The 23,850-nt window shown below is 46.3% G+C and overlaps 2 pseudogenes; one reads left to right on the top strand and one right to left on the bottom strand.

Annotated features, from left to right (window-relative positions):
* Positions 1-1,299: 1,299 nt before the first annotated feature.
* On the bottom strand, positions 1,300-18,567 carry LOC125549547 (uncharacterized; annotated as a pseudogene).
* Positions 18,568-21,003: 2,436 nt separating this feature from the next.
* On the top strand, positions 21,004-22,414 carry LOC147982516 (uncharacterized; annotated as a pseudogene).
* Positions 22,415-23,850: the final 1,436 nt, after the last annotated feature.

Below are 23,850 nucleotides of genomic sequence, written 5' to 3'. Positions count from 1 at the left end.
GAGAGAAGCCCACTGATCAGGGCCGCATGACTGCGGCCAGATCTGGCGCTAGAACCCACCGCCTGCGCGCATCGGCAGCCGAACAAGGCGACCCCGACAATGCCGGCCACAGATCTGGCCACACCCAGATCCGACACACCCGCCGCGCCGACGACCACCTCCAGTCGCCGGAGTGGGGAACCACCCCGGACACGCAACCAAGTGCCGGCGACACCACGGGCTGCCACCACCCACAGCAGGACGAATTTGGGCAGGGGGCGCCCAGATCCGCCACCACCGCGCCCCATGGCTGGCCACCACGCTGCCCCGGCAGCCATGGAGGCGCAGCCCCGTCGAAAAGCCCTGGAGCCGCCGCTCCAGCTTCCTATCTCCGCCGCCACGCCTGACGCCCAGGGTTGCCGTCGCGCGCAGCCCGAGTCCGCCCCCGGGATGAAGGGCGAGCCCGCCACCGCCGTCCACCGAATGAGCTTTGCTCACCGGCTTCCTCCGGCGATGGCGGGGGAGAGTGGGCCGGGGTGGGTTGGGGGCGGCGGCTAGGGTTCGCTCGAGCCGCCCCCCTTGGGGGCAGCGCGAGCGCGATGGGAAATATGACAAGAGAAAAACTAATGAAGCAAAAGCAGAGACTACTAATGAGGTAGTTCACTTAGATTGAGACTCATGAGCTAGTTCCTTGGGTGCAGATGTATTCTCTTTAGAATAAATAGTAAATACACATGGCAGCTTTAAAAAATACACACAGAACACCTTATATTGGATTCAACATGGGATTCAACACCATAAGTGTGTGTTATCCTAAGTGTCTGTTAGTTACTATTCATTCATTGTTATCTAGAGTTTAGTTGCAACAAAAATATATGTATTTCTAACTATCGGTTTCGACTCGCATTGTGGGTCTGTTATTGGATTTCGTACTGGATAACATGGAAGAACAATGGATCAGCTAATTGTGTACATGGCGGCTCCAGTCGACAATATGTAATCTTTAACACATATCTTTTTTCCTCCTAGTTAATGTGAACTACCAGTTCTAAAATAGTATCACAGGAGTTTTCTGTTTGTAAATCTGCACTTGAGACAACAAACTTATTCGTGTGTCATTTGCACCTAAGATAATGATATTTAAATTATCATTGGTATCTTTATAATGGTGCTATCCTTGAGATCTCTAATTTTTCAAGCAACCAGCTGTTACACTCGGGTGTCAACGAAACGTGAACGTACTGGTGTCTTCATCATCAGATAGGCATATCACGTCTACACGAGCCACCGCAGGGGGATCACTGGGCAGCCCAAGATCTGTTAGCCATTCATCCAGTGATGACGATCAGAATCTGACTGCGGCGAGCTTGATCCGGAAGGCCCAACACCTTTACTTGGCAACACATTCGACGCAGCTGATAACACATTCAACGCAGCTAATGAAACGCTAGATGTCGTAGTCAACTCTCTTGGTGATGTTAGTGGAAGAACTGGATTTGGAATTGAAGGTACTGGCAACGGCAGGCATTTTGGCTGTGAACTTGATGGCAGTGGTGGAACCTGCTGAATTTGATGTGAAATTGATGGCCCCAAAGGTGTGGGTATAGTGGGGTGTGAACTTGGGTGCAAACTTGACAGTCATGGGTTCCCTGGGGGAACTGCCTGTAGGCAGATTGTCTTATATTTATTGGAGTCACATGGGTAAACCATGTCCTTGCAGACATGCTCTCCAGCCTAGTTGGAAGTTTCTGCTGATTTGCAGATGCCATCGAATGCACCTGTGGTGACAAGCGCTGAAGATGAGGAGCAGGTGCACGTGCTCTTGTTCACTCTGCACTCCAAAGCTTCCCCGTGGCAGAACTGGCGCGAAACTAAAAGTAGTTGGTGTTGATCTGACAATGTTGTTTAGTATGGAGGGACGAGGTCCGGCCACTTGTGAAGACGGTGATGGTCGACCAACCTGTAACGGTTGGACATGATGTATCAGCACTGGTGGTCGACCAGCTGACGAAGACGCAGTTGGTGATGCTGTCGACGCCACCGCTGAAGGCCTCGTGGGAACTTGCTGAGAAATCTGGGGTGTCTGGTGATTTGGAGGGCTGTGGGCTCTAACTGCAGACCAAAGTAATTGGCATTAGCGATAGAGATTTGGGATGGATGTTTGCAAATCATGTCAGCATATTCATTAAGAGGACATAAAAAATGATTGCTTATAGTCAATACTCAATACCTTGTTCTCCAGAAGATATGAATATCTTCCAAAGATTGTCAGCTAGTGACTGGTTGAGGAGAACTTTCTCACATAAATTATTTAGTGTCTTCGTTTGCTGAAGATGAGTGGAATCTTGTTTTTGAAGTAACAAATCATACTTTTGTTTGAGCTTCTCCATTTCTTGGCTATACTCGGTCCTAAGTTGTGATTGCTGTCCATAAGTAAAAAAAATGAGAACAAGATGAATCCCACAACTAGTGTACGAAATTCACAACCAAGATATGCATAGATGAGCTAGAAGAAATAGCAAACCTTACATGAGCTCTCGGCCGTTCTAGACAACCTCCCAACCTATTTTATGCTCTGTTTCCCTTTCCCTGTCCAGGTTATTGAAGCTATCGACAAGACACGGCGTACTTTTTTCTGGTCTAACGACGACACTTGCTCTCGGAAAAAATGCCTGGTTGCTTGGGATAAAGTTTGTACCCCTAAAGATGCAGGTGGTTGCCTGGTTGCTATCGACAAGAGATCACTTTGCCCCCCCCCCCCCCCCCCCCCCCGCGTCGTCCGCTCCGGGCGACTCGGGGGCGAAACCCTAGCCGCCCGCGCGGCGGTAGGCGGCGGCGGGGTTTCCCCGCGCACCCGCCTCGACGTTGGAGGCGCCCCCACCCCGCATCAGACGCTGCCGCCCGCCTCCCCAGCTCCTGGTGGCCGCCGACATAGGCCCTCTGTGGCGGCCGTCGGTCGCCGGAGCTGTCGCTAGCCCTTCTCCCGATCCGGTGTGGGGGTCTCCTAGGAAGGTCCGACTGCCAGATCAGGCCGGCTCGGCCCTGGATCGGGGCCGGCTCCTCTCTGGCGGCTGGTGGGCCGGGGATCGCCGAATCCGCCCGTATCTGGCCGGCACGGCACTGCCTCGTCGCCCGGCTTGGGTGCTCGCGGTGTGGTCTCCCTGGTGGCGGCGGTGTGGATCGTTCTCCGTGTTTTGACGGGATGTGCGTGGTGGGTGGATGCCGGGGCGGCGGCCTCGGGCGGTGTGGATGGCGTGGCCTCTCGACGGGCGACGGCCGTGGGAGCTGGTGGTCCGCGACTTTGGCTATGCGGGTGGCGAGGTCTCGGTGGACGTCTACTACGGTGGGTCGGGGTGCCTCGTCACCCGGCGTGCCTGCTTCGATGAAGTCCAACGCCTTCTCCGGCTGCGTGCGCTCCCCTGGCCAGGTCTTTGGCCGGGTGGATGGGACGGGGGCGGGATCGGGGGAAACCCTTGGCCGTCGGCGGAGGCCACGATAATGGCGGCGCCTTGTGGGCGTCGGTTCCCTTCTTGGAGGCCTTGTCGAGGTCCTATCCCGTTTCTCACTGTGCTCTTCATTTGGGCGAAAGCTCTAGTTCCCCTTGTGGGCGATGGCGTCGTACCTTCGTCGTGTTCCTTCTTGAAGGCGTCGTCTGGGGTTCCCGGAAGCATGGTGGGCGCTTTTGTGGTGCGTGTGAGGTGTTTGGCGGCGACAATGTGTGCGACGTTTTATCTATTCTACCGCTGATCTTCATCTTGTGGTAGCGCTCCATCTGCTTGACAATGTTCTAGCGTAGGTGGTGGTCGTCATTTGGCGTCATGGTGGCGTTGATGGCAGAGGAGCCCGCCAAGGTTGGCGCCTCAATCTGCTTGGAGATGGACCAGTGGAAGATGGTGGAGACGACACCTGTGAGTGCGTCAGACCGGTTTATGCCCCAGACCCGGTATGTGGCTAGGCTGAGGATTCCGGCTTTTGATGTTAGGATTAGGTGAGTGGTCTGGGTAGTGGCCCAGCTAGCACCCCTTCATCATATGGATAGGAGTAGCGGCATATGTTTCCTAGATGGTGGATTCAGGCTCATTATTGTAACGCTTTGTAAGGTCCTCAAGAATAATCAATAAAGTGGCCGTATGCATCTCCCAGATGCAGAGGCCGGGGGTCATCCTCCTTTTCTAAAAAAAAGGTGTAAAAAACCTTCGCGCACAAAACTTTTGTGTACTGCTGAAATTTGCTTATAAATTTTTACACTCCACAAACCTTCCCTGGAAGGATTGGGTTTTACACCACTCGCCACTTCACATTGGACATGGCAAAAACAGCTCCTTCCTAGCTAAAACCATCTTCAAGCATTTATAGAGTTTGAGAGAGATTTCTGAGTGCACTGTTGGAGATGGTTGCTCTACAATTTTTTGGTTAGATCGTTGGCTAAAGCCGGAACCCCTGGCTTTAGTGTACCCTGCTATTTTTTCTCACCACACATACCAAAATGCCATGGTAGCCATTATTTTGTATGATGGGATCGAAATTGCTCTTTGTAATCGACTAACCTCTACTGCGATTGTAGAACTTGCTTCTCTAAACTCCTTGTTGCAGGATTGTACACTCTCTCAGGTTCCGAATGATCGTCGACTGCTTAACGGTACCGCCTTTTCGACAAGGCATATGCGTCCCTCTCGGATCACCTCTCGGATCCCATGCTTGGGACTCAAAGGTGCCCAAAAAGGTTATGATCTTTGGCTGGCTATTCTACCTGATCGCTTAAACACAAGGAAGAATGTGCATAAGAAGAGCATACTGGACACTGCGGCTTGTCCTAGATGTACTCACTTGGTGGAGGATCGTGAACACCTATTATTTACTTGTCCTGCAGCTCGCAGGATTTGGAGAGCAGCCGGCATCTGTCCTCTATTCACAGCTATCACCGGTCTCTTCAGTACGACTCTTCCGGGCTCGCTGCCTACCACGGTCCGCCCCTTCATGCTCCTTCTGATTCTTTGGAAAATCTGGGACGCACGGAACAAGAAAGTTTTCCAAAGTCTAGATGTTGTTGCTTCAAACTCCTTGAGAGCTATCTTAGATGATTTGATTGTTTGGTCTCATAGACTTAAATCTGAAACTCTAAAGGGCCACGCTGGTCTGTGGCGTGAGTTCTTATCCTCGCAACACTCTTAACTCTGTAACATCCGGCAGGTTTTGAAATATATATTCAGGTGGGGAGCCTTTCCCCCCGTGAACATTTAAAAAAAATAGCAAACCTTTAGCTCGTGGGTTTTATTAAGCGAATCAATGTGTAATCGTAATCTGTGCAAGTCATTTCTCAGTGCATCATCACCAACTGGTGGATGGTTAAGAATCATTGATGCCACCGGAAAGAGTTGTGCTGAAGAACCCAGTGCAACCTCGGGTTGATGACTTAGTTGACACTGATCAGGGTGTGTTCTTTCAAGCGGAATACTGGACAGTGGAGCCGGTGGATGCATTGCAGATGGCAAACACTGAGACAATGGTGCACAACAAAGGCTGGCTTGTTCTACATCTCTTTGTGAAATAGTTGGCACCATACTTGGTTGTGCAGACTGAATTGTTAGATATGTCTGAGTACAAGCTTCCCTGGATGCTGATGGTTGCATTTCAGGTCGCAAAGTCTGAGCTGGTGTTATACCAGAACAGCCTACTTGTTCTGCCTCTCTTTGCAGAAGTTGCGCTGGTGCTACAATTGGTTGGGCTGACTGCATTACAATATTGGCCTCGGCTTCAACTTCCTTAGACATTTGCAAGGAAGTCTGGCTGGGCACAGGAGCCAAAGTCTATGGTTCTAAGTAAGGTGGATCTGCATGAGTATCGCTCCCATTGTCGGTGTTAACTTCCATTTTAGCATCTCCTACATGTTGGTCAGTCTCTCGCGGTAATGGTTGCAAACCCACACCACTCTGTCGTTCAATATGTTCAGTCCTTCTATGGTCACTACTTGAAGATTCCTGATATATGTTACAGGTACATATCGCTGCTTCTGCATTGATAACATCAGATGGAATCACACTACCAACCAATGTAACTTCCATCGCTGAAGTTTTGTGCAAAGACTGCGGACAGTTTGCCAAAGTAGCTGTATCAACACAGGAGCTAAAGTGGCTGAATTCCTCAATAGCAAAGCCTGAATCTGGTAAATAAATATGCTGATCAAAAGTATGATCTAAATGGCCATATTTTGCTTCGTGAAGGAACTTTTCCTTCAACTGCAACTCCTTAGTACACACCTTCGGTTGCTGTAAGTCAAGCTTCTCACGCTGGTACCTCATGTGCTTCAGAAACGCATATAGTAGCATAGTGAACCATTCAACTATTAGGTTTGTTAGCATAGTGAGCCATTCAACTATTAGCTTTGTTTGACCACCTCTGTCCTCTGAATCAGCTTGAGACCTTCGAAGATGTTCCACAACTATTCTCCATGCTTTTCTCAGTTTCACCACTCCATTGTGCCTATGTATGTCAAACATTGCGACCCCGTTTGCTTGTCTATCATGGATATTCTTCTCTCTCAAGGAGAAAACCATGTCAACTAAATTAATTCTTTTCTCTATGATCCTATTAAGAAGTACATCCTTTGATAAATGTTGTTTTTCATGAATCTTTGGAACAGATAGCAGTTCCTTCTCTCCTGGTACAATAGCCTCAATCACTAAATCATGTGAATCCTCTTGATGTGATTCGTTCCCACCAACAGATGTTGTCTGCTTAGGGGTTGATTTGTCATTTCCATGTCTAGTTGAGGTCTCCTGCTGGTATGGTGATATGTTCTTTACTGAAATTGATTGATTATTCTTGTCTGTTCCGCCTACTCCATATGCGAACTCCTTCTTTAGGTTCCTTAGCTTCTTATAAACCAACTCGGCACAAGTTTCACTGCACTCATAGTTCAAGTATTTTGCAGCAAGAGCCAGTGATTCTTTATGATTAACCTTGTGCCTTGAGAGAGAATCAGCATGCCAGCACTGAAGTAAAGCATGCAAAGAAGGAAACCATTCATGAAGAACAGCAACATTTAACATTGAACATGTAGTACAAAAATTAAAGAAGACTCTTCTCTAACCAGTGCAATGTTGAATGCATGCTTTGGCTCCTGACTGACTTGGTGATTCTTATTCTTCAAAGCATACTCAAGAAGTTCCTCACATACACATTACACTCCCCTGCACAACATGTTACCGTTCCATCAAAGAACCCAATCAGCTAAAATAGCAAAATGATGAGTATATGAAATCATGTGTCTTCAGAAATTTCAGCCTCACTAAAATGGTAGGGTGAATTACTTTTTGTAACTTGTCTTTGTATTTATTTGTAACACATAATGTATTGCTGTTCAGAATTGCTGCACTCTTCAGTTTAGGCACAGTTTATGATTGTTGATCAATTACAAACAACCAAACATTTTACTTCTCTTTGGCATGTATTTGGTTCTTAACATCTTCCTTACAGAACTTTCAATACTGCCAATAGGTTTGTACTTCTGACCAAAGGAATAATATTAAATTCTAGCAGAATCAGCAAAACGGCCCAAGCGCCATAATAACAGCATGTGCGTTCGGGCAAAAAAAGGGGTCTAGCAAAGTCGCCATATCACCCTTGGCCTCCAAGATTTTTGGAACATGCTCCAAATAGTGGGTCATAGCCTCCTTATTTGGAGGTTGAACGGGGAGGGAAATTTCATCTCTTTGCCCTCCCGCATGGCCTCTCTCTCCCTCCCTTGCTCGCTCCCTCCCTCTCTCTCTCTCTCTGCCAATGACGCATGTCAGATGCCGGTACCAGTCCCGCAGCCACTACTTATCTCACCGGGAAACGAGCCAATTAACGGTTGTCACCTCCTGTCCAACAGCCCGCGCTCATTTCTGCCACATTTTCCCGCCACCCACCCACCCCGTTTCCCGCCGCTCGTGGATATAAAAAGGCCAGCACCCGTCCCAGCCTCAGGGTGGACGCTATGGAGATGAAGGAGCAGCTGCAGCAGGTCTCGCGTACAATACAGTTTCGTCAGATATAGCCGTAAGTTGTTAGAATTCAGTTTCGTCAGACAATAAAGTTTTCTTCAGTTTCGTCAGACAATATAGTTTCGTCAGTTGGAGCCGTAAACTGATCATTTTGCATGACGATCTCCTCCTCTGTCCTCTGTTTGCTTCATTTGCTTTCCAGAATCAAAAGGTGCCTACATAGCAGCTAAACACAACAAAAACAGACTCCCAGGCAACATGACCAGCCGGTCCATTCGGTCCTCTCGGGCCTAACCGAGCTGACGCTCACACGGTCCGGTCCAGAAAAAACGGCTCTCTGGACATCTCGGTCCAGTCCGGTCCGGACCGGCCACGGCCAGTCCAAAGCAAGGCTCGGTCAGGGACCGGACCGGCCTCGACCGCGTCCACCCTGATCCCAGCCCATCTCCCGGCCGCCCACAGCTCCACTTTCTTCTCCACTTCCCTCCTTGTCCTCAGCATGCCGCTTCACCCAAGGCCGGACTGGCTGCCACTCACGGAGGAGAAGACACAACAGCTGGACGAGGAGGACATGCAGGAGGTGGCCACCCTCATCGCGGAGGAGTGTGATCGCCAGGACGGGCTGGAGGGTGTCACATGGCGCTTGCTGTCGCGAAGCCCTGCACGGTCGCGACCGAGATCGACTTCGCGGCTGGTTTCCCACCGCTCCCTCGCTGATAGGGCAGTTTGGGATGCCCGCCAGGCCGCCACCTCCGCCATAGGCGTCGAGGAGGCTGCGGCGGAGAGGGAGTGCACCTTCTGGGCCAACTTCAAGGTGGTGCCAGCGGCAGTATAGGAGATGGACACAGAGAAGGAGCGTGCCATCTGGGACCATCCCCCCGCTGGCCAAGCCACCCCCGACATCAACGATGGTGCCTGGCCAAAATGGGTTGAAGGCACTCCCGCCCAATTTTGCGCGGCCAGGGAACGTGACCGCGTCTGTCCCCGTCAAGTCCTGCTGCGGCAAGAACTGTGCCAAACAGTCCCGACGGCAGACCTAGTCCTTGACCGGACACACTTAATATCTAATATATGTATGACATTGTCGCTTATCGACATTTCCCCCTAGCTATAGTCACTACATATATGTAAAAGCAACAATGTTGACCCCCCCCCCCCCCCCGAAAACTAATTATGTATGAAAATGTAACTAATCAACATCCCCCCCTCCCCCTAACCCCTCATATAAAAACTTTATATTGCGATGTTATTTAAATTTAGTGTCTGAATCGCTCCAATTTAGTGTGAGTATTGAATTGACAATGACACAACCGAAAAAAAAAAGGAGAAACTTAGAGGCTGCATCTGCCAAAGTTTGCGCGACGCCTCGGCAGCTCCAAAAAATTATGGAGCGCCCTCCAGAGGCTGCAGATATGGTGACTCTGCTAGAGTTTCTCTAACACTCCTAAAAGGTGAAATCCAATACAATGGCATAATGATGTTTAATGCTGCCAAATAAAATCTGAAGTGTACGAAGAGAAGAACTCAACTAATGATATTGGTATCAGTTTGGCATTTCCAGCACCAACAATGGAGATGCTAGCAAGACCCATAATATGGTACTAAAAAAGTGTACTTATATTAGGTTAGCTAGTAGTAACTCCTAAACATAAATTGGTTGAAGAGACACAACAACTAAAGCAAGTTTTTCAGTTATAAAGAGCTCTTCTAAAAAAATGTTATAAAGAGCTCAAGTTATGGAGACCCAAACTTGGCAAAAAAGCTAGCATTAGGTATTTGTGACACAGCGAAAATCTTCCATTATACACAGAAAAAATTATCAAGATCCTACTTGATAGAGAACTGACTTTAGAGCTTTAAAATATTAACTACTAGTTGTTACCTTAAGTATTTTGACAATATTAGTAGATTAAGAAGAGTAAACTGTTTAAGTATAATGGCCGTCCCTTTCTCAGTTTGGACTTTTGGTTGAACTGGATGATGCATGCAACTAAATACTCCGTCTGTTTCAAATACTTCACATACTAGTTTTGTCTCAAATCAAATCTTGTGAAGTTTGACCGAGTTAATAGAAAAAAACATTCAAAAAAATTACCAAGATTCACAATAACAAATCAATATCACTAGATCCATCATGGAATATATTTTTGTATTGTATTTATTTAGTATAGTAGATATTGACATTTTTTATATAAATGTGGTCCAATATTACAATGATTTTTTTTGCATGGAAATATTACGATGTTTGACTTAAGGAAAAAGTAAGATACGAAGTATTTTGAAACGTACTATGGTATCTGAGCCAAGAGGACTCAAGCTCAACACCCGGCTAACGCGGTATTTATTATTTAATAGAGTATTTACGGCCTACATCAACCTGACATTTAAGGCCTGACAGAACCTCGACATGACGGGGACTCCCAAAGGTCCAAACTGATGAAGAAGGGCGGGCAGTATATTTCAACACAAACATCAAGAGAATAATGGAGTAGTTACATTCAGCATACCGGTAGTTCAAACAATTCATATAGCTTTGAGAACTCTCGCTTCAATGGGATGTGAAGACTATTTTGTGTGTCCTGAAGATTTTCCACCCCTACAAAATGGACTCTGTTAGAACAGTGCATTATTCGCACCAAAAACAGAGCTGCTAGTATACCTTGTTCCTGCCATGTGCCGTCAACTGATATTTGATGAGAACTAGATGCCGTATTAATTTCAGGCAATATTGAGTCATTGTCTTCACCAGCTAAAACATTTGCAAATGAATCCAAGATTCCAGCAATTTTTCTACGTTTGGTACTGGCTTCAGCAGACTCATCGGCAGGAATTTTCCCTTCTTCCATGCTTTGTCTCTTTCTACAGCTTCGTTCTGCCGTCCCAGTTATATAGTGCCAACGAGGAGACTTCCGACCTAGCAAATTTACCCAGAACTTTGGGAGATCACTATCAGGTGCAGAGATCCCCTCCATCTCAACTACTACAACACTATCTGTAGAATAAAAAGGTCCACTCAGATGAGCTTGTGATATGGCTGAATTGCTCGTCTTAGTGCTGGGATCATCTTCAGTGGATAACTTCGTTAAGTACTCTGAAAGTACATTATCCATGAACAGTTTGTCGGCATCAGAATCCTTGCTTAAATATGCATCGTTTCCTAGCCCTTCAAGTCTACTGAATAGAAATGATGCACCCCAACTAAGCAGAGAATGGCTAAGGATAAGCATTGTGTTCTGGACACTGCTATCAGGAGTATGATCGTGATTTGCAAGTATAAGAGCCTTTTCCTCCACTGTACAAGACGAATACAGACGAAAAATGGGCACACATTCAGATTTTGACTCTATGCTGATCTTCTGGAGGACTCTCAAGTCATTTGTGGGATTCCAATCACTACAATATATGATGATGACATCAACCGATGATAGTTTTAATGGTTGGTACACATGCACGACTATCAATCAAGAAAATAAACCGGCCCATAGTCGTGTCATTGAACATACTCATTGCACCCTCATTCTTTGGTACATCAAAAACATGCTTCATGCGCTCATATGACTCAAAACCAAAGCTTTGACGGACAAAATGATCCAAAACGTCACTCGTCAGATTGCCAGCCCCATCACAAGACTGCACATAGAAGAAAGTACCATCATATTGCACTAATAAGCTTGGGAAACCTTTCCCAAAGATCATGAAATTTAATTCTAACAATGGTGAATCAGAAACTACCCAAACATGAGCTTAATAAGGGATATATCCATCAGCAATTAAAAAGTACACATGGTGCTTGAAAAGTAACATTTTTACATTTTGAGAAAAAAGGTACCTAATATGTTAGAACATGTGCTTGCAAAATGTTATTTCTAAAGTGAAATTGTACCCCAAAAAGACAAATTTTAGAACAAGTGCAGATGTGTCAGCTTTCTGCAGGAGCAACCATGCATTCATATAGACACACCATTGGGGGGAGGGGGGTTGTTCAAGTAAGAACACAAGACTGAGACAGACTCTGACTATGAGGAAGCAACCCTGAGGAGTGAGGAGGGTCAGAGATGCCTCCTTAAATCTAAAGGACTTAACATGGACCTCTTTCAGGGTGAGCAAGGTCTAATAGGGGCTACTTTGCCAAAAATATGTGTGTTCCTTTGTTTCCAGATATAAGCCAACAGGCCATGACGAAGATGCCTAAGAATCTATTTCCCAAGGAACCAGCAGTATGATGGTGCAGCATGTTGTCGACAACATTTCTCTCCCAGTCTGCCCCACTGAATGCCAAGCATGTTCCAACAATTGACATTAAAGGGGCATCTGAAGGAAAGATGGATGCTGGTTTTCTACTGCCCGTTGCTTCAAAGGACACAAGAGTTACCATTGGAGACAGTGAAGTGAAGCGCAAGAATTTCTTTGGTGTTTAAACAATCGAACTAAATCAATGCCTAGAAACTCCGTGCTGCAGAATCTTATGTGCATAACTGTACTAAAGTGAAACATCACCAGTCTTTCTGCAGCTCTTGATTTTGCGACTGAGGGAAGTAATACCCCAGGTTATTACCAAACATTTGACAAAATGTACCAAAGAGCATAGACAGCTTGAAACTTATTCTCATATGAGAAGTTGATAACACTTCCGCATAACATTGACAAATAAGTAAGGAAATCATAGCATGATTCAGTTGCCAAAAATAAATAATGCATGCATTGAGGAAGTAAAAAACATTAATGCTTGCCAACTCTTTAGACACAAGTACTAGTAATGTATCACACATAACAGGCATTACTATATAAATTGGGCCAAAATTAAATAATGGAAGTAAGAGATTATCTGAGGCACGGTACCACAAAACCCTTACCTGGGAAAGGATAAGAACTCTTTGCCTTTTTTCCTTGATTGCTCGGAGCATTTTGTCAAGAAGCAGTAGCTTGCCACTTGCACGCATTTCAATATCTGGGATATCAGTTACTGGGTGGCCCTTGGGAAGTGAGACTTGCAGCATTTCATCTACTAGACAAGGGTGGTCACAGCACTGTTGCATGATAAGATCAGTAAAGACAGTTAGCTATGCACAATGAGTACCATTGCAGATTCCGTCTAACTCCCTACTGTGAAAAAAGGGTACCATGCATGCGCAGAAATTTTTAACAGCTAACCTTCCGGAGGGATACAAGCATGTTGCGAAGAGCACCAACACTGTCAGTTTTATGATTTGATTGAAGCGCTGGTGAGTTTGAAAGCAAGGTATGACAGTACATTTCTAGTTGCACTCGTGAAAGGCGAGCAGGAACCCAATACTCCACAAATTTTGATGAGTCCACTTTCTGGTCCGTTGCAACATGAGGTGTAAGCTCTGAACAGTTATCAGCTGGCTCTCTAGCGTCCATTGCAGGACTGCTTTCAGCCACCATATTCTGTGAGCATAGATCAGCAGTCATATGTGCCTGTACAAGAACTGATAATGTAACCAAGTCCTTTGATACAGATGGGTGGATGATAAGAGAAAGAAAAGCAGTATCACAAATAACAAGCCAACATATTGAAGCAACAAGGATGTTACAGAAAAATCAAGCATATGCTCAATAGGACTTCAAGTTGCTAAAAGGAAACTATACAGGGTATCCTGTCAGGTGGACACTGCGTCCTGCATAGGTTGTAATAAAGAAAGAAGCTCAAGACGTTATATGAGATAATTCAGGTGCAAATAAAGAACATTTTGATGTATTACTGGAATATGTGTTTAGTTATTTACTTCTATTTTCCTACTCGAGACTTACGACCTATAAAGGATGAAGGAAAATAACAATGATACTTACAGTTATGCTCTGTAATAATGTAAGGTCAAGAGCTGTAATAATTTTTAAGCCCAAGAGGTGATATGTGATCTAGGAGCAACGAAAGAACGTATTAATCTATTACCAGGATATGTTACTTAATTCTATTTTGCTACTCCGAGGTTAAGACCTACAAAGGATGAAAGCAGAGAGGACTGGTACTTACAGCAACACCTTGATTTCACAAAGAGTAGAATCAAGAAACCAACAAGTCAAGAATAGAAGATAGTTGAACAAACCTCTGAAATGGGAGCAGATTTTTCAACATCAGTTTTCGACCCAACTGTCTCCAATATCACCTCAGGAGCTTCACACCGACCAGAAGTATAACCTTCACAAAATTCATTGACCACTTGACTTAAATGTGCCTGGTTATCTTCTTCATGTGCGCCACTTTCATCATACCTCAAAACAGAGCCATTGTCTTCCACGGTTAGCCTTTTCTGCTGCTTCAATGGCCTGGTACCACTCTCGGAAGCACCATGCTTATTGGTTGTTGAGTTATGTTCATCAATTTTTCTTTTTACGGTTTTGTCGAGAGCAGCCACTGGACTAGGAGGAACTCCAGTTGAATCATTTGAAGCAGCGGAAGCTGAAATAGTACTTTTCTTTACTTTGTCGGACGTTTTTGAGGTACCGGCCTTCCTCATCGACAATTTTAGCTTCATTGCTGACGATTTCGGGGAATCAAGTGTGCCGGGGTTGCTCCTGCCCCTCATAGATGTCTGCATTCGGAAACTGGTAGAGCCAACTTCTCGCCACAATTTCTAAGTACTCTTTGGGGGGGGGGGGGGGGGGGGGGTATTGATTTTGATTGGCATTGTCTACCACCGCGAGGAAGATCGGGTGGGATTTTACTCGGAGTTAGATGTGATTCGTTAGAAGTCCGAAGCGTGGTCATGGGAGATTTCGCTGTTAAGTTTAGGGTGCGGTCAAAGACCGATGGGTTTAACTGGGCTTTGGTGGCGGTATATGGTTCCGCACAGCCCGAGCTTAAACCGGATTTCTTGGCTGATCTGGTTAGGATTTGCGGTTCAGAACAACTTCCTATCCTGGTGGGGGTGATTTCAATATCATCAGAAGGCGTGATGAGAAGAATAATGACAATTTTGACGGCAGATGGTCGTTCATGTTTAACACAATCATTGAAAGCCTGGATCTGCGTGAGATAGAGCTTTCGGGTAGAAAGTTTACCTGGGCTAACGCCATGCCAAATCCGACGTTTGAACAGCTGGATCAGGTCCTGGCTAGCGTCGATTGGGAGCAGAAATTCCCATATGTTCCAGTCCAGGCACTTACGCGGGGTATTTCTGACCACACGCCTTTATTCCTTGACTCTGGGGAGGCCACCCATTTGGGAAATAAAAATGTTTTTTCTTTCGAGCTTGCGTGGTTTGAGAGAGAAGGGTTCTTCGATCTCGTAGCCAGAGAATGGGCTAAAGATGTAGGAGGTAGGACTACGCTTGAGCGCTGGCAAAATAAAATTAGGCATTTGAGAAGTTTCCTTCGTGGATGGGCTAAGCATCTCATTGCGATTTATAAGATTGAAAAGGAACAGCTCCTTACGCTTATTCAGTCCCTTGATGTAAAAGACGAAACCATGATCCTGCCAGCCTTGGAGCTTCATGCCAAGTCTGATGCAGAAATGAGGCTGAAAGAGCTCCTTCGTGAGGAAGAACTAAAGTGGGCGCTTCGGGCTAAGGTCAGAAGAGTCGTCCATGGGGACGCGAACACAAATTTTTTTCACATGATCGCCAATGGTAAACATAGAAAGAAGAGGATCTTTCAGCTTGAACAAGACGAGGGAACGATTCTGGGTCAGGAAAACTTAAAGCTATATATTATTGAGTATTACAAGCAGCTGTTTGGGCCTCCAGAGGATAACTGTATGTCGCTGGATGAGTCTAGGATTGAGGATGTGCCTCAACTTACGGCTGTTGAGAATGATATTTTAGTTGCTCCTTTTTCTGAGAAAGAGGTGTTTGAGGCCATTTCCCAGATGAAGAATAATAAGGCTCCTGGCCCGGATGGTTTCCCGACAGAGTTCTACAAGAAGTGTAGGCATATTATTAAAGGAGATCTCTTGCCGCTGTTCAATGATTTATTCTCTGGCCAGCTTCACCTTTTTCAGCTGAATTTTGGAACGATAACCCTTCTTCCCAAGAAGACAGAGGCAGTGCGGATTGAGCAATTCCAGCCTATCTATCTTCCTAATGTTAGTTTCAAAAATTTTACCAAGGTCAGGACGAATAGGCTCACACAGATTGCGCATATTGTGGTGCAGCCTACTCAAACTGCTTTCATGCCGGACAGGAACATCCTCGAAGGGATTGTGGTCCTACATGAAACGCTCCATGAGATTCACACGAAAAAACTTGATGGAGTTGTTTTCAAGGTGGATTTCGAGAAAGCGTACGATAAAGTCAAATGGCCTTTCCTTCAACAGGCACTACGCGTGAAGGGTTTTGATGAAGCTTGGCGACGCCAAGTTGAATCTTTCACGCAAAAAGGGAGTGTTGGAATTAAAGTGAATGACGATATAGGTCATTATTTCCAGACACACAAGGGCCTGAGACAAGGTGATCCAATGTCTCCTATTTTGTTCAACATTGTCGTTGACATGTTGGCAATCTTGATAGGTAGGGCAAAGGAAGCCGGCCAAGTAGGTGGCTTGGTGCCTCATCTAGTTGATGGTGGTGTGTCCATCCTGCAGTACGCCGATGATACAATCATCTTTATGGAGCACGACTTGGCAAAAGCGAGAAATATGAAGCTGGTGCTGTGCCTTTTCGAACAATTGACCGGTCTAAAGATTAACTTCCATGAAAGCGAGTTGTTCTGTTTTGGTAGAGCCAAAGAGGAACAAGATGCATATAAGCATTTGTTTGGTTGCGAATTGGGAGCACTACCGTTCACTTACCTAGGCATCCCCATTCACCATCGTAAGTTGAGAAACAACGAATGGAAGTGTATCAAAGATCGGTTTGAGAAGAAACTGAGCTGCTGGAAGGGTAAACTCATGTCGTATGGAGGCCGATTGATTCTCATTAATTCGGTGCTCACGAGTCTGCCTATGTTCCTTTTGTCCTTTTTTGAGGTGCCAGTTGGAGTTAGGAAAAGGCTAGACTTCTATCGGTCCCGTTTCTTCTGGCAGAGTGATGAACTTAAGAGAAAGTACCGTTTAGCCAAATGGAACGTCATCTGCCGACCAAAAGACCAAGGGGGTCTTGGGGTTGAGAATCTTGAAGTCAAGAACAGATGCCTTCTTAGTAAGTGGCTATATAAGTTAGCAGATGAGACTGAGACAACTTGGGCGCAGATTCTTCGTAACAAGTATCTGCACTCTAAAACTTTGTCGCAGGTGACAGTCAGACCAACTGATTCGCCGTTCTGGAAAGGGCTAATGAGAGTCAAAGCTATTTTTTAATAGAACAAAGTTTATTGTCTGTGATGGCAATGACACTCGCTTTCGGGAGGATATTTGGCTGGAAGAAACGCCGTTGGTGCTTCAGTATCCGTCGCTATATTGTATTGTGCAGCGACAAGATGCTCTGGTTGCAACGAGTTTGCAGTCCACTCCCCTTAATATTCAGTTTAGGAGGGTGCTTGTTGGAGACCGGTGGGAAGCTTGGCTTCATCTGGTGAGGAGACTGATGGAGATTCAGCTTACTCATCAGCCCGGTCAGTTGTGTTGGAAGCTTACTAGATCTGGGGAATTCACAGTCAAGTCGATGTACATTGATGTCATCAATTCTAGTGTTATTCCTAGTTCCAAACATGTTTGGAAAGTTAAGGTTCCTCTGAAAATCAAAGTGTTTATGTGGTTTGCACATAAACAAGTCATCTTAAAGAAAGATAATTTGGTTAAGCGCAACTGGACAGGCTCTACTAGGTGTAGTTTCTGTGATCGGGATGAAACTATCAAGCACCTATTCTTTGATTGCCCGTTGGCGAGGGTGTTGTGGTGCTCGGTGCAAATTGCCTTTAACATTACTTCTCCGAATTCGGTCAGATCGTTATTTGGAACGTGGCTTGTTGGGATAGAGCCCGAAACAGCTAGACAAATTCGCGTAGGAGTATGTGCGCTGTTATGGGCAATTTGGAACTGCAGAAATGATCTGGCTTTTAACAGAACAACAACTATTCATTTTTTGCAGGTTTTATTCCGGGCTACTGTGCTAATCCGTATATGGTCCTTACTCACTCCGACGGAGGCCAGGGAGCGTTTGGTTACTGGATCTGTCCGGTGGGACATGGTAGCACGGGATATCTTCAACCGGTTTGGATGGCGGTCATGTAATAGGGTAGGCGATTAGTTTACCTATCTCTCTTATGTCAGCCGGTTGTGGCGTTTGGGCCTTTTTTTGCTTTTGTTGCTCTTTGTGAGCCAGCTTTTTATTTTGTTGCAAACTGCAAAACCTTGTAGAACTACTTTTTTATTCATAAATGTGGTTGTATGCATCGTTCTGATGCAGAGGCCGGGGAGCCCCCTTTTCGAAAAAAATAGATGTCTGCGAAACCGGTTTAATTAGCGGCAGAACTGCTGGTGGTTATCACAATGGGATCCTTTCCTGTTGTTTCTCGGCTCAACCTCCTGAGGTTTGGCCTCTGCTCATCGCTTGTTTCACGCGTGGGCAAGCTTCCAGGCTCCCTTGCACTGGCAGACGAGTTGGAGGTCGTTGCAGACTTTCGCATTGGTGGCGGCACCGGCTTTGGTCGCACTGGTGCCCCCTGCTCCCTCATTGTTCGCCCCTCCTGACCGGGTATTGGCCATCCGCTTCAGTAGAAATCAATCAACGCATTAGTCGGATAGTCAGTCCTTGCCCTGTTTGGCATATCAGCATACAGCCAGTCACCAAATTTCAACTCTTTTTCCTCATGAACTCCTGACCCACACTCTTTATGATCATGGCCAATAAGGCCACAATACTTACAAAAACGGGCAAGCTTGTCGTACCGAACCAAAAAAAACCTGCCTCTCCTTTCCTTCTAGTACAATGCTTACAAACTTTGTCAATGGCTGACGAACATCATGACGCACCCGGACGGGCACGTAATCACCCCTGGAATTACCATTAAGTTGCATCTCAAGTATCTTACCTGAATTCTTTAGAAGTTTCTCAACCAGATTGTGCTTGCAATAACCATCCGGCAACTTATGTATTTGCAGCCAGATTGGAAGATGTACAATGCTAACCTCCTCCGCTTGAGTAAAGCCATCATATGGACTAAGCAAAACTGCCCAATTCCTGAACAACCAAGGACCGTACTCCATGATCCTCTCCCAATCGCCTAAACACGCATCCTGAACGACAAACAGGTTAGGGCCGACTGGACGGAAACGAATCTGCTTGGCTGGGTTCCACGCAGCCCTCGTATCTCTGTAAAACGCTGCTTGGCTAAAAGATTTTCCTGTATGAACCCTAGCATGAGCTAACCAGCGCACACTCTCCTTCAGAACCGGGTCTTCCTCATCGATCACTACATCATCGAAAACTTCATCGTTCAAATCCAACTGACCAAAGAAATCACCTAGGTCAGCCTTAGCGCCGCTGTTGCCGCCGTCCCCGCCGCCACAAGTTGCAGACTGCGTATCCGACGAAGAGGCCATCTTCACCGGTCCAGCGTCGCCAGGGACCAGACGTAACGAGGGAGCGTACAGAACGCTCACCGGAAGGACGGGACAAGGTGGGGACTAAATGGCGGTTAGCGTCGCCAGAGAGGAAAGATAACCCTAGCCGCTGCGTAGAGGAAAGGTCAAACTCTTAAACTCCCTCTACACCACATGGCTTGTTGACAGTTCAAACAACAATACGTCAGGCCGAGATGCATGGAAATTTTATGAAAGTTCTAATTTGCATACTAAGAAAAATGATGTACTGTTGCCTTCTTAGTCTACTGCTTTTGTTCTTTGCCTAGCCATGTGGGGATGTAATGAGTTTTCTTCTGTTGCCTAAACTAAAGTACACTTGCTATTGTGAGACTTGATCATTGTTGCACACCTCTGGGTAATGTAAATCCACTGTATTGGATCCTATGATTTAAAATCTTCGTGTGCTTGTGGTGGGTTCTAGTTCTTGCGTGCTTTTTTTTACCGGAACCAAACTTATGGGATGTTTCATGGAGTCGGGACGTCCGACAGTACGGACTCCGACATCCCTTGCCTTCCCAAGAACCAAGAACCTACCCCCCCCCCCCCCTCCCCCTCCGCCCATCGAATATGTTTACCGCCGAACACTGCCACTGCTTATGGACCACCTTTGTCGCTGCGCAGCCCTTGCCAGACATCTGCTGCTCCACCCAAGCGCCTTGGACTACGCCGCTGTTCTGGCCGCAGCCCAGGTATCCTCTGCCCTTGCCACCGGTAGCCATTTTTGCAGTAGTGCCTCTTACTAAATTCGAAATTAGTTTTACTAAAGCATATCAAGATGTGCCATAAGTATTGCACATTTAAGTCATATGTCATTGATCTTACGGGGAGATTTGTGTAGGTTTTTTCCTTTTTATGCGTGATTGAGTCATCTAGATGTGCAATACTACCATCGTGTAACTAGAACACTTGTAGATGTGCCTTACACACAGCTACCCATATAAAATTATGTTAATATATTTGTGGAAAAAACTTTCAGTCTATTCATCTTTAATCATGATAGTACAACGTACACTACAAATCATGGTAATTGTCACGAGTTGGTTTGCACGCCAGCTGCTAAATAATCTATATCTATACCAATATAAAAAGACCCAATGAGGCAGATCCAATTAATCTCGGCCGTCAAATCATGTTAATCCAACGACCTAGACTGCTTCAATGTCGAGCACTCAACATGTTTAGCGTGTAGTTAATCTCATGTCAAATATAGTGCTAATCATATAATAACACGCAAATAATATCCTACTTAATATCCGCATGCATTTAATATACTTTCAAATTAATCATGCATTGTACGTACACATTGACTAGTAAAATGGAAAGGGAATAGCGTCTAGCACTATGTATACTATATGGATATATACGGCATCGGGTAACCTTCAACACCTAATCTTCGATCTTGCACTGGACATCGTGACGTCTTACAACTTCGAACAACTATATATGTTTCGAAACCCTACGCAGACTACCCGCAAAAACAAAGACAAAAAACCTACGCAGACTCGGAGGCGCATCCTCATCAGATCGATCGACGGAAGACACTGCGGCTGCCATGCCATGGCAGCCTCCCTCCCGGACGACGTCCTCCGCGATATCCTGCTCCGCCTGAACGACGCGGCCACGCTCTTCCGATGTGCCACTGCGTGCTGGCGGTGGCGCACCCTCGTCACGAACCCCACCTTCCTCCGCCACCGGTGGCCGGAGAACTCGTGCCCCTCCCTCGCCGGCTTCTTAATCAAGAACCCAGGCCGTGACCAAGGGGGCAAGGTGCTCGTCCCGGCGCCACAGTCGGCGTTGGGCCGTCGGTGCCGCGCCCTCAGCTCCTTCGTGCCCACCGTGCCGCACTCGGTGCCGCTGGCCTCGCGCCGCGGCCTCCTCCTGGTACGCCTCGTCCCGCCCCGTCAGGCGGACCTGGATCAGACGGTCCTTCATCTGGCCGTGTGCAACCTGCTCCTCGGCACGTGCGACACGCTCCCTCCTTTGGTGTGCAGCTCCGTCGGCTACAGTGACTATGGGTGTCACTGCTGTGCCGTTCTATCCGATGATGACTGTCGCTCCAGCGACGACGAACGGCCACCGGGCAACTCGTCCTTCTACAAAGTGCTAATCGTCACGTCTGGCCACGAGAGCCAGCTTAAGTTTGATGTCCACACCTTGTCGTCCAACATACCGAGCTGGAGTACAAAGCGCTCCCGTGCAACTGTGGGTGCCAATACCTTGGGGTCATTCTGTCAAACCGATGCCGTCGTGTGTCGCGGTACCGCATACTGGCTATTTCGTAAAGACGCGGTACGGTCTTTCCACCTTGTTAAAGCTGAATGGCGGGAACGGTTATCTCACATGCTTGTGGCTCCCTGCCCTAAGGATGCGTGACCAAGATCACCGTCCATGCCTTAGCCTGGCCAGCGATGGCACACTGCTTATGCTACAGATGCAGGAGACAGGTTCCCAGCTAGAGATATGGAGACAACAAGAGGACCAACAGATTGTATATGTCTCAAAGTGGCTCTGCTCTCAGACGATCGAGCTGATACATCCGACTAAGAAGAAGACCCAAGGAAATGCCAAGCTTTGCATACTAGGAGAGAAGTGTGGCAAATTACTTGTTATAGATGAGCGTGGCCACGTGTTCACAGCCGACCTCAAGACCAGAGCAATGAAGGAGGTAGCGGACCGGCCTCACGGACGCCACAACAGCCCTCTGGACGCCGTGCTCTTGGAGATGGATTGGCCGGCATTCTTTGTTTCACGGCTTGGTATCATGAGGTATATATATCTAGCCATGACTATATATGTGTCTTTCTTTCTTGTAGGTGGATTAAGTGTTGCTTCTCTTATCACTGTTGATTGATGTATTGGTGTTAGTTGTGATTTTTCTTTTGTTGCTGAATCCGGGCCTTTCCCTCTCATGTCCCAGTGGCGAGGCAGATGCAAGAAGAAGAAGGCATCGCATGGGAAGAGGCGTTAGGAAGATTGCAGATAGAGGAAAGTAGATGACCATCTGCACATAGATATAATTAGTGTTAGTACTGTTGTTGTTATGTCAAACTAGCGGAGTGGCCCGCACAATTGCGCAGGCAACACTTTTATGTTCTGTCGTGCTATGTGTTGAAATCTTTGTAAAAGATCGTCTAATAGTTTGTACTTTATAAAATGGGTCCCTAGCCATCTTTTGCATAATTTTTGTCAACATTGGAAAATATGTGATTGTTTTATAAATCATATTAATTGTTAGATAAGACCAACATTTTGATAGATCATGAGATATATGTATGCTCAACAATTTGACTAACTCCACGGGAATACGGTAAATAGTAACATAAACATTTTTTGTGAGGGAAAAGGGAGTTTTATTCCATGGTAATAGGTTTACAATCTGCTAAGACAAGGACATGAATAAAAGGAGGAGCATGTTGCAACCAACAGGCGGTGCTATGTTCCATCTGAGCATAATTAGCTAGACTATGTGAAACCGTATTTTATGATCTTGCAACCTTTACCAATGTTTTAAATAGCAGGATATGGAAAATAGCGGTGAGCCTCAAAATCAGCTATAGCGGGCTATCGAGCTATAGCGGGCTATTTAAAACTATGATCTTTACTGGAAAAAACTCCCGCGGTACCATCAAAGCTTTGATTTCCTTCATTAAGTTGGTGTATGAAGATCTGGCGAGGGACTAATCACCGAGGGTGGAAAGGGCACCCTCTGGGTCAGATTGCATGATGACCGGAAGGGACGACCACTAGAGAGCTAGTGACATCCCTTTTGTTATTGCATGTAGTTCAGCTTCAAGTGCATCATTACAGAAAAATAGGACATGGCATGATGCAAAAATCACCACTCCATGGCTGTCTCTAAGAATCATTCCAGCACCTGCAGTACCTTCGTTCAGGCGAGAATGATCCATCCACTGATAACGCTAGTCTGTCCGTTGGCAGCGGCTCCCAAGTTGGCACCGGAAGTCGCACCACCGGACTCTGAACTGTAGGGAACGTCTCTGTCGGCGACTTCCCTTTCAAATTTTGCTCAATGGACTGATGCCTCACTCCACGAAATGAATCCAAATATCTACAGAGAAATTTTTTGGAAACATTTCGTAGGAGGAATAAGCTTACCGTGCACCAAATCATTCCGGAGGCTCCAGATCCTGCACACTAGCATAATGATTTTATCCTGAGTAGCTAAAAGCAGCCACTCGTCGCTAGTAACATAAACATTGATGTTCATGCATTACGAATATGCTTACTAAACAACAATCATGGGCATAACTTATTCTAGTAAAAAACTGTTGTCTTCCTGCAAGAATAATTTCCGCCATTGTCTAACTATTTCACGGCTACTACCATTGACCCCTCAGATACTTCAACCAATGAAATCATCTTTACAATCAGATGTTATTATCC

The sequence above is a fragment of the Triticum urartu genome, chromosome 3A, assembly GCF_056163025.1.
Source record: "Triticum urartu cultivar PI428250 chromosome 3A, HENAU_Tu73, whole genome shotgun sequence".
Taxonomy (NCBI): Eukaryota; Viridiplantae; Streptophyta; class Magnoliopsida; order Poales; family Poaceae; genus Triticum; species Triticum urartu.
This window is presented reverse-complemented; position numbering and strand designations above follow the sequence as displayed.